Source organism: Rhinolophus sinicus, linkage group LG09, assembly GCF_036562045.2.
Source record: "Rhinolophus sinicus isolate RSC01 linkage group LG09, ASM3656204v1, whole genome shotgun sequence".
NCBI lineage: Eukaryota > Metazoa > Chordata > Mammalia > Chiroptera > Rhinolophidae > Rhinolophus > Rhinolophus sinicus.
In genome coordinates this window covers 93,757,874-93,769,459 of record NC_133758.1, presented here as the reverse complement: position 1 = coordinate 93,769,459, position 11,586 = coordinate 93,757,874, and the positions used below count along the sequence as shown (strand labels likewise).

The following is an 11,586-nucleotide window of genomic DNA, read 5'->3' as shown; positions in this document are numbered from 1 at the left end:
CACCTCCATGTTGTTCCAAGGTCAACTATACTTTAATATATCATGTGATATTTTTTAGGGTCAGGCATTGCGGCAGGGCTCACCTGAGCAATTATTATGCTCTATGTGCAATTATTAGGATCACTAGGTAGTATTCAGCTGGAAGGCTGAGCTGAACTGGATGGTCTGAGACTGCTTCGCTTGCATGTCTTGTGCTTTGGTGGGTGTTGCTGGAAGGCTGGGCTCAGCTGGGTTTTTTTTTCTCTTTCTTTTTTCACATACATAGTCTCAATGCCTCACTATGTGATATCTCTAGCAAGGTAGTTAGACTACTTATGTGGAAGCTCAGGGCTCTCAGAGATGAAAGTAAAAGCTGCCTGTACTTGTAAAAACTGAGCACAAAACTAGAATAGTTTCACTTGTGCCAAACTTTATTGGTCAAAGTCGTCAAGGACACCTCCCTGCACAAGCAGAATCTGCTTATCACCTTCTAAGCACATCAACCCTAAAAAATCAAGTGATGCTTGAAAGGCTGTACTCAAGGAGCATCACCCATCCTTTTTTCCTTTAGTATCTTTTGCTGAACATGAAAAAATGCAGCTTGTAAACAATTTGGAGTGCTCACATTCACCAATTCTCGAATCAGCCAAGTTGCGTTATAACATAGACAGTTGAAACTAGAGGAATTGTCTGAGAATATCACTTACATAATACGTGGATTCTACTTTAAATTTTTGTAGATCAGATAGCCTATATATATTTTTTTTTAAAAACTACTTGAATTTTATTTAGATAACGAATAGCAACCTCAATTTTAAAAATAAATTGGATATTTGAATGAGATTTAAAAAAAAACAAAACAGTATTTTTCTGTTGAATATTATTTGCTTCAAGATATTTCCAAATCCAGAATCCCATTGCTGGAAAATATATATATATATATATATATATATATATATATATATATATATATTAGATGACTTATTGAACTAACATGTAAATTCAATGTTCTTATTTTCAATCAACAATTCATTAACAAGGACATTAATTTTTAAATGCCAACATTTTGAAAACCATAAATTAAGAGTCACTGGTTTGTAAATATGATGCCAAGTTAAAATCTCAATTAAAACCTGTATAATTAGAGTAATTACAACTAGAAGACTTTTTTTTAATGTAAAGGCTGTCATTTGCTTTCATTTCAATAAACTTGTGCTTTATTAATTATCTATGTTAATTGGATATAAAATGTCACAGATTAAAATATTCAGTCTAACTAAAATTGAAATACTTTCCTATTTTCATAATTATTATAGGTCTACATACTTGTTTGTAATACTGTATTCTTTCTACTCTCTGTATGGTAAAGTACTCTCTCTCCTGCATACATTCTATTGTTATTCAATCTTCAGAAAAAAACTTTGACAGAAACATTTTCAACAACTTTTTTTAAGTATAGATAAGTTATGTGTATGAGGTCTTTAAAATAAATTTTATGTATACAGAATTTCTTCTCACATTTTATTTATGGATTGAAGTGTCTTTCAGTTTGTCCTCTGGCATAGAGTTGTAAAATATATATATAAGTATATATATATTTATGATAGTCACATAAGTTTGCCATTGAGTATTACTACAATTTTTGGGTAGATGATATATATGTATACTCAATAATTTATTTATGTTTTACCCATTAGATATGAAACAACTCTGTATCTACCACTGTTTCTTAAAATCAATATATAGAATTTTGTTAGTAGTATTTAATATGATTTATATAGCCCTTTACTTCCTCAATAAATATTAATTGAGCTCCTCCTTTTGGCGGACTCTTCCAGGTATATAGTGATGAATAAAACTGACTAAACCCCCATCATCCTGAAGTTTCCATTTTATTAGGGGGGAGCAGACAATGATGTAGTGAGTAAAATAAATAAATATGAGTTAGATATTAATGCCATACAAATTTAATTCAAGGAAAAAGAGACTGGTGGGTAGATTTGTCACTGTATATACTTACGGGCTTAAGTATGGTGGAGAATAAGTCAATTTTGCTTATCATTATATCATAGAGGTTGTGTTATATCTAGTTTAACAGATGAGGCAGCAAAGTCCCTTTAGTGATCAGGTGTCTTAACCAAAATAATGAATGCAATCATACAAAGACAAAAAGGCCAGACCACAAATAGGACGGAAAAAAGTCTGTGTACCTCTTCTACCAATTTTCCCTTTCTTACCTGACTCCAAGAGAAAGGAAGAGAAGGATGAAGGAAAGTGAAAGAGAAGTCAAAACGCCCTTTCTCCCAAGAGGCCTTTGAGCCATGTCAGTCTTGAGTTGTGGAGAAGAAAGATGATTTGAATGGAATTAGAGAATGAAGTTCTGATTTAGACTGGATTGAACTTTTGTACAACTGACAGTGAGTCATAATGACTAAAAAAAGAATTAGAAGTGACTTGGAAATTATGAGATTTGCATAATGTGCTACCAGGGGGAAAGGAAGGTTGATCAAAAAGGAACGTTTAAGGGGAATAGCTGGTGAAAAACAAAGGGGCTTCCAGAAAACATCATCAAATTCAGTCCACTCAGTGAAGCCGTTAACCTTGTAATATGGGGAATGGAACAGCTGGGGCAGGAGATCAGACCTCCTATATTAATGTCAAGTTTTCCACATATTACAGCATATCAGATCTCCAATACCCTTAGAAATCTCCCTACATTAGAATTTAGTCTTTTGTGTCTTTTATTGCCAGTAAATATGCCTTTGTAATACTTTTCACAATGCATTGGTTTTAGTAGTCATCCATCAGTTCTTCTCCTGCCTTACAAAATCGGATTATGTTTAGACTTTCTTAGTGGGTATTTTTCAATTTATTCTTTTTAATTTCTCATTTGCCTAACTTGCCACACTTTGTTCTTGCTTGGAACTTTTCTCCCTTTTTTTTTTTTTTTTTTTTTCCATGTAATAGATAAGTCAGAAGATCAGAAATTAAAAGATATGCTTTCAGGAGCAAATTCAGGGTAACTTTGATAGCCTAGAGATAATATTTGTGTGGTCTTTAGGGTTTATGATTTGAATCAAAGGAAAGGAGATAATTACTTTATCTAAATGGTTTCTTGAAAAATTCAAGGTTTCTTGAATGTCAACCAATAAAGAGACTTTCATTTTTAATAACTCAGACTTGCTTATAGGGAATGGATGAAGAATTGTAATGGGAAAGGAAAAAAAACCTGTGTTTAGTCATTAAATGACCTAAAGACATTTAAAAGATAATTAAATAAAAACATCTCCTAAACATGAGTCAAATTGAAACACTAAATATTAGTAGAGCTGTTATACAAAATTGTATTTAGAAGAGTGAAAGCTCTGTTCTTGTCCTTTACTACTTGGAAATTGCTAATAGACAACATTTTTCCATTTCCCATTTCATGCCTTAAATTATAGTTAAGAAAATAGTCAATGCATATAACCTGAAATATATCAAGTTTAAGGCTGGCAGCCTCTCTCTACTCTAGTTAAAATTCATAAAAATACATATGTTCATCAAAAATGTTTTGAGCCTACTGTGTACGGGTCATTACAGGAAAAGAAAGGTCTTAACTTTTGCCCTATTATAAAATAAGCAGTTCAGTAACAGAGTCGCAGATTATCAAATCTGGTTGGGATCTCAGACTTCATTTAGGTCACTCCCCTCATGGTTGAAGTCAGTTGTCCAAAGTTTCTCATCTAATCAGTTACAGAATTTGAATCAGTGACCATTTCTTCTGACTCCTATCCAATGCATCCACTCTCTCTGAACAGCATTTGTCATTTGTATCCTGGCTACAGAACCACACACATTCCCCGCCCCCTTTCCTTCCTCCCCAACCCCCACCCGAAAATAAAAGATAAATTTTGGAACAAAATTTTATTTTTCTATGTTTTATTTTCAAAATCCAAAATCATGTTTCTTTGTGAAGTGCCTTTCCCACTCCATTTTTTTGTCTCCTTATTTCTTCTAGTCTGATCCCCTAATTATTGACATATTTGAGCATCTTTGGACAGGATATTGTGGCCTGGGAGCTGGGGGTCAGTTTTAAGAGAAATAGGACAACCTGTAGGAAAATGACAAACCACTTACTACAAAAGAAGGTAGAGGGATTTGGTGGACAGTTGATAGTCCGTAACTGTAATTACATAATTATTTTTGGACAATAAGATTTACTGGTGATGTGTTTTATCTCTTTTTTCTTACATTCCTATTGATGTTGCTTTCAGTAAGGTACTTTCTGGCATTGTACAATAATTGCATTATGGGAGCTGAGATAAGAGGGTAATTTAAGAAAGAATACAGTTAACTGTTAGATCCTACTGAGAACTCAATGAAAGGAGCACTAAAATTGTCCCCTAGATTTGGCCAAATGGAGGACATTTTGTTAGGAAGGATTGTTCCATAAAATGATAATATATAAGCTGTGTTGGCATAGAGTATGTTAGTAAGTGCATAGGAGATGAGGAAATGAAGACACCAAAATACAGTTTCTTAAAAAAATCAACTGTGGAGTGGTGGTGAGATAGGTGTAGAAGCAGAGCATGCTATGGGATAGAGGCCTAGGAATTATTATATGTTGATGGAAAAGACCTAGCTAAGAAGATTGGTTGAATGATCAGGAAAGAAAAGTTGGGTGATACTCCTGAGAAAGTATAATGGGGTCCAAACACACAGACTGAAGTAGGGAAGTTAGATAGAAAAAGGAAAACAAACAAACAAAAAAATTGTCTCTAATGTAACAGCAAAGAAAGAGACATAAAGGGAGGAAGAAATTGAAAAAGGATGTTTCTAGAGTAATATAGATGGATTGCTGAGTAGTATTAAAGACCTATTTGAAATCACTTTGCACAAATCTACATTAAATCATTGTAATAGCACGTCAATGTGACATTGGGTGGCTATATTAATTTGGATGTTAATAAATTACATTATTAGAGTTTCTCTGTTAATTTTATTATTTGAAATACTATACTAGCTAGGAGTAGGGAAACTATGTGATTTTATTTTTGCCTAACCCTGCTTAATTAATCTGTGTTAGGAATTCCCCAGTCAGTAGGTTTATAACAAATAAGGAACTTCGTGAAATTCAGTAACTCTCTTAAGGCTTCAAAATGAACATTCACATGGGAAGTTCAAACAAGTGACATCATTTCTCTGTATTTTATTGGAATTATAGAAAATTCTGAAAAGAACCATATGAAAGGAACAAATGCCTCATAACAAAATAATTAAGAAAAATTGAGTGTATAATTTAACGTTCAGTTTATGTGCCAATGAGTAACAAAAAATAAGCATTTCTCAATTATTAAACATTATTTTTTAATGAGATCTCTAGGTGCCTATAAATGGTGAGGTGACCTGGATAGTTATCCAGTGTTGTACTTTCACTCTTGTAATCTGGCTGCTGGAGACTTCAGGGTAAAGTATGCGCATGGCTACAGCCCACCATATTGGGCTCAAAAGCTGCTTTCCCTTATCAGGTTCTCACACCCAGGCGACTAGTTACCACTCTAAAGGCCTCAAGTACCAAAGAACTAAGGATAGTACCAGGATAGCCCTATACAACTATTCAAATTAGCTAACCCTCAGGGAGGCTACAAAACCTAACAAACCCACCTTTTTGCCATAGCCATACCCTATATAGCTGCCCCCTAAAGCGAGTTTGCCGTTACCCATTCATCCCTAGGTGCAATTTCCTGTGTGGCCCTGCCTAGCCCTCATCTCTCCTTAATAGCTTGCAAGTAACAGAAAAGTCAGCCTTTCATCTCCATGAATGTCAGTGTGTTGTATCCTACCATCAAAAGAATTCTTAAAGTCTTATAAAACAATTGGCACCGTAGCCATAACCACTGACTCTTGGAAAACTTCTTGGGAGACTGCTCTTGGCTTCCTAATTGGTTCCAGACCACAGTGAGAGCGGTTTGGGATGGAACTTGAGCTGGTGCTTTAGTCTTGTTGCCTGCTGCTGCGTCTGCTCATGGTTGCCGTGTTTCTCAGAATATTCAAAGCAAACAGTACAAATTGGCCCAGTTCTGGAGGCTAGATAATAGGCCAGGTGGGGGTCCACCTTATGCCCATAGGAGTAATGGATGGGTCACTTGAGCTGAGCTTTCTGGGATTGGGTGATATGGTGTGCACCAGTCACAGTCTGTGTTTGGCAGAGACCTGTTTCAGGGGACTGTCACTTTTAGATGTTGGTGTTTCATTATTATTATTATATGGGGCAGAACTCTGGGGTTTGTCTATGTGTTTCAGGAGGCTCCTGTGCAGGAAGGTGTTGGTTGGGTTCCCCGATGATGGAGAAATGGTACCTGGGTTTTGTTGTTAATGCTTCTCAGGTGGAGGTAGAAGCTACATGTTTTCTTTGCTGCATACCTTGTTGTTGTCACTAGGGCTCCCGGGGCCCTCAGGAACATCATGGGCTGCACCCTGGAGACCAGACACACGATGTATAATCCAAAGGGAACTTCTGGGGCAAGGAAACTAAAACTCATCCCAGCAACTTTCTTCAGAACACCTGCCAGTTACCCAATTACTGAAATAATGCAAGACCCTCAGCCAGTGTGCTTGGGCTTTAGTAAGCGCCTCAACATAACAGGTGAAGAGACTGATGCTTCTAACAATGGGTTAACCACACTTTCCCAAGCAGAAGCTGCTATAGATCGCAAGTGCAAACCCCAATCCTTTAGAGGTTGACTGGGAAGGCTTGGAGCACGAACTGGCTCCCTACGAGGCAGGATGCTAGCGTCCTACTCCCTCCTTTCCTGTAAACACCTGGAAGTTTCACACTGAGTTACTGTAAAGTAAGTATAACGTGAGTTAGGTGCCCCTTTGTGCCTTCCACTTGTTGCGTCAGGGGAACGCTCTGTCCGGGTGGCACTCGGACATTGATTCCCCGGTCAGCTGGAGTAAACTCGGGAAGGCCTCGCCAGACTCCCTGGTTGAACAATAGCTGACCCGCCAGTGGAGCGCATGAATAGGATCACGCAGGTTGCCCTGTGGCCATAGTAACCTCGTGTACATTGTGAAACTGCCAAAATTATGTCCCCTGCCTTCTACCCTAGATAATTACCCTGAAACTTGTGATTCATTGTCCCCATGCTTGCTGATTGGAATCGTTATGGCCTAGCATTCTTTCCAGACTGGTAATCTATTGGGAAAAAAACCTATAAAATTAGTGTCCCGGGGGAGCCCTAGTCGGAACTCTCGGACAGGGACGATGGCTGGACACACCTGAAGCCAAGATGCTGTCTCATTACCACAGCGCCTTGGAAACACTCTTCAGGTGGTGAGAACTCGCTGTTACTCTCTGTCTTACTTTGCTTTATTCTGTCTATCTTATTGCCTCACTTAATAAATAGTGTTTTGCTGCCTCAACTCCGTCTCAGTGTGCATGGTGAATGCATATTGGACACCCAAATTCTGTGGCCACTTAAAACGTAGCCCCTTGCTGCTGCAGTTACCCACAGAAAGAGAAAATAAAATCACAGCTTTAGGTGGCCAGAACCCCAAACTGGGAAAATAATAAAAAGAAGGGGGGGGGAACCTAGATATGGAGGGGAATTAAAAATTATATATATTATATAACATATATATATAATTATATATAGATATAGATATAGATATATTTCAAACAAAGGCTCATAATTTGACCCAATTAGAAATCCAAAATTTATTAAAATAATTTTTAAAACAAAGACATTAAAAGGGTGCTGGTTGTCTTTTTTGTCTCCACATCATAGGTTCTAAATTAGCTTTAACATTTGCTAAAATGTACCAATTGACAAAGCCTCATGGCATTAATTACACGGGGTCTCAAATTACACTTATATCAGAGGATTCCACTAAATTTAAACACAATACCCCTATAACCTTAGGAGAGTAACTAAATAGAAAATAGAAAAACAATAAATAGGTATTCCTCACTTTAATTATAGCCTTGCCTAAATTTTCTATAGTCATAATATTTATTGCCCTAAAATATTCCATATTGGACATAGGCGCTCTGAAACAATGAGTAATAAATTGAAGTTAAATAAAGCCTTTGGCATTTACAAATTGTCTTGATGAAATGGGACCCCATGAACCTTCCAGTTAAAATAGTTAAGATGACCCAATGTAAGTTAAAACAGGCCCTTTAAGAATTCAAACTTATTATATAAGACCTAATTAATAAAGGAGTGACTGTGCCCACTGCTCCTACACTTAACAGTCAAATGCTTGCTCTTAAACCTTTAAACACTAAAGAAAAGAAAAAGAAAAACAGGAATACTGCTCACAGTGGATTACTTGTGTAACTGTGTTTTTTTTGTGTGTTTTTTTAATTTCATGATTTTATTATTATTTTTTTATTAGTTTCAGGTATACAAAGCAATGTAATAGTTAGACTTTTATACCCCTCACAAAGTGATGTGCTGTGGTGGCATCCATTAAAGTCCTCTACCTAATACCCAATAATATTATAATTACCAACCTCATCCAATCAACGAGTGATTATTTTGTTAGTAGAGATTTGGTTAAAATATCCTCTTTAGTGACTATTTCAGCAGACACTCAGCAGCAGTTTGCCATCTTCTGCAAGAGAAGCAATACACTTTTTCCAGGTTACCTGCTAGAGTACCTCAGCAGCTTTGTCACTACACACAGTCTTTGCAGACAAGACCTTAACTTCATCCACCTTTCTCCATTAACACAGGTATGACATTACAGTGATGACATCCTCCTCCAAGGAGTTTTGTTTAACACACTTTTAAGGGAATAAGAGTCCAACTTCTTTCATTCTTTCTTTATTCTGGAGGCAGCGTATTTCTCATTTACAGATTCAACTTAATCTCCCTGTTGCTGCTACTTACAAAAGCCCACCTTAAATGGAGTCCCCCTCCAACAAAAGGCTCTAAAATCTGTCCAAATTAAAATCGACAGGCCCCACAGAACACCACTCCAGAAAGTGTACCTGGGTCACACATGGTGTCCATCCAGAATGGTTTGCAATGGCAGAAACTTGGCAGCCTATACCTGGTCACCACAAGTAGCCACACATGAGAATACCTTTCTGGTTCTGCAAGGGGACTCCCTGGATGCCTGGCCTCAGTCGCTGAGGCTGTGTTATCAGAGACACATTCACTGACTAGGCGATAGCCCAGCCCAGCCATGCCCCAGCTGTCCTCACTCCCTCACCCACTTCCTTGGATCCCCAGAAGGTCCTTCTGTTCTGTAGGAGACTGCAGAGGCAATTACAACAAGGCCTGGAAGCCAGATATGCACCTGTGCATGCATATGGATGGCAGGTCATTTGTTTGTGACGCTGAAGAGTGTGGTACAGCCTTCATCAGGGACCACTGTTTGAAAAACTACATGCTGATCCACACTAGATAAAAAGTTTAATTGTACAGCTAGTGGCTGTGATTAAAAATTCAACACAAAACCAAACTTGAAGAAACGTTTGAATGCAAAAAAGATAGTCAGCAAAAACAATACGGATAGAATTTTGAAAGCTGTAAGAAGACCTGCAAGAAACTTCAGCAGCTGAAACCCCATCCAGTGCCAGCAGAAAAATGAATGCAAGTGAAACCATGAGAGATGTGGAAAACACTGCTTCACAGCCAGTCTGAAAGGACACGGGAAGTTCCACAAGGGCTATCTATCCAAAGAGATGTTCCTTTGTGGCAAAATCATGTGAGAGAAATCTATAAAAAGGAAATATGTGAAGTGTGCTAGGAAACATTCAAAGGCAAATATAAAAACAAGCAATATATGAAAATTCTTGCCCCAGAAAGGGATGTGTGTCGATGTCCAAGAGAAGACTGTGGTAGAAGCTACCACAGCTGTGCTTAGTCTCCAGAGTCATATTCTCTCTGTTCATGAGGGAAAACACCCACTTATATGTAAACATGCTGGCTGTGGCAAAAGGTTTGCAGTGAAACAAAGTCTCACAAGTCATGTAGTTATGCATGATCCTGACAGAAAGAAAATTAAGATCAAAGTAACACCATCCCATGAAAAATGGAGTTTGGCCTCTCATCTCAGTGAATATACATTTCTCCTAAAAGGAAACAGCAACTTCTCTTGCCTGAAAAAGAGTCACTGAATGGTATTAATCTCAACGTTCGAAATATTAACTCTCAGCTAACTATCAGACTGTACTGTTTACAGAAGTACAAACTGCCAAGCTCAGTTATTTTCTTTCAGAAAGCACATTTTCCCTGTATTAAAATCACTGAGTTAGGAAAAAAAAAAAAAATGGCAAGCACTTCCATTTTTATCTTCAGAGACTCCTTCATGGTATGGGCTTTATAACCTCTTCTCATGCCTCCAGGAGTCTCTGGACACCTATGATGGCCATAAATTGCCATTGGGATCCTGATGGTAGAGACTGACCTTGACTGTGCTATACACCATTAGAGCAAAAGTAAGTGGCCAAATACTGGCCTTTGCTAGTAATAGGAGCTTTCAGAGGTCCATGGGACTGTGCCCCTCTACCCCTAGTCGCTCATTATGACTCAGGTCATAAATGCAACAACCCTCAAACTAAGAGCCTCTACTGAGGCCCCCTTGATACAGAATAGAGCCAAACCTGGGCCATCTGGCATATATCACATGGAGGATGGGAGGTCTCCCCTGCCTTGCCAAATGCCAGGATGCTGGATAAGGTCGCCCATTCTCCCAGACACCTTAGCTATCTGGGGAGTTCCTTGGAATCAACTGAATGAACAGTAGTGGAAATTGGCACATTGTATGGATGATATTACCACCATCATACGTGATGAAAATGGTGCTGCTTTCCATCTCTTAACTGGTATGTCTCTATAAAGAACAGTGTCCAAGAGGCAGGAGATCTGGCAGAAAACTTCAGACAGTCATCTTAGCACTGGATGCCCTAGTCAGCAAATTATCCCATGTACACATTTTTTGTTTTACAAATTCTTGAGTCATTGCCTAAGAGTTGTCCGCTCTATTCAGGGTAAAGAACACTGTGGACCTCTTATCCCACATACCCAAAATATAAATCAAGGTCACACATATCTCTAGATATACTAAGGCCACCACATAAGGCCCTCTCAGGACACTCCTTATCATACCCTTTGGAGTTCCAGACATTAGTGACAGTGACCAAGGCACACGTTTCACTTAGAATACATGAAACTAGACTCTTGGCACAGGCACTCAGTAAGGGCGTTAGGTATTCTCAAAATGAGGCTGCACAGTCAGGTACAGAGACCAGCCTCCCAGATTGGAAGAGGAAGTAATTTTCTTCCAAATTTTAGCATGGGATTCCTTCCTGGTTAACACCCATGGCTGATGATGAATTTTTATTTTAAAAATAAATCCTGTAATTATTGTGTGAAAAGCTCAACTATACTGTATAATAGTTTGATATTAAAACAGCTTATTTAAAAAAGACATTTTCAATATACAAAAAAACACAACTCTTTTTCATATATGTTATTTTCATTTTTAATATGCTGTTGACCTAAAACTTGGGGTTCTCTTCCCACCTCTGAGAGGCTCAGCTAATGTTCTCACTGCTTATTGTGATGACAATCTGCAGAGCGACCACTGCAGTGAGAGCTAACCAAA

At 37.9% G+C, this 11,586-nt stretch overlaps 1 pseudogene; it reads left to right on the top strand.

Moving 5' to 3' along the window:
• Positions 1 to 9,159: 9,159 nt before the first annotated feature.
• On the top strand, positions 9,160 to 10,096 carry LOC109444850 (transcription factor IIIA; annotated as a pseudogene).
• Positions 10,097 to 11,586: the final 1,490 nt, after the last annotated feature.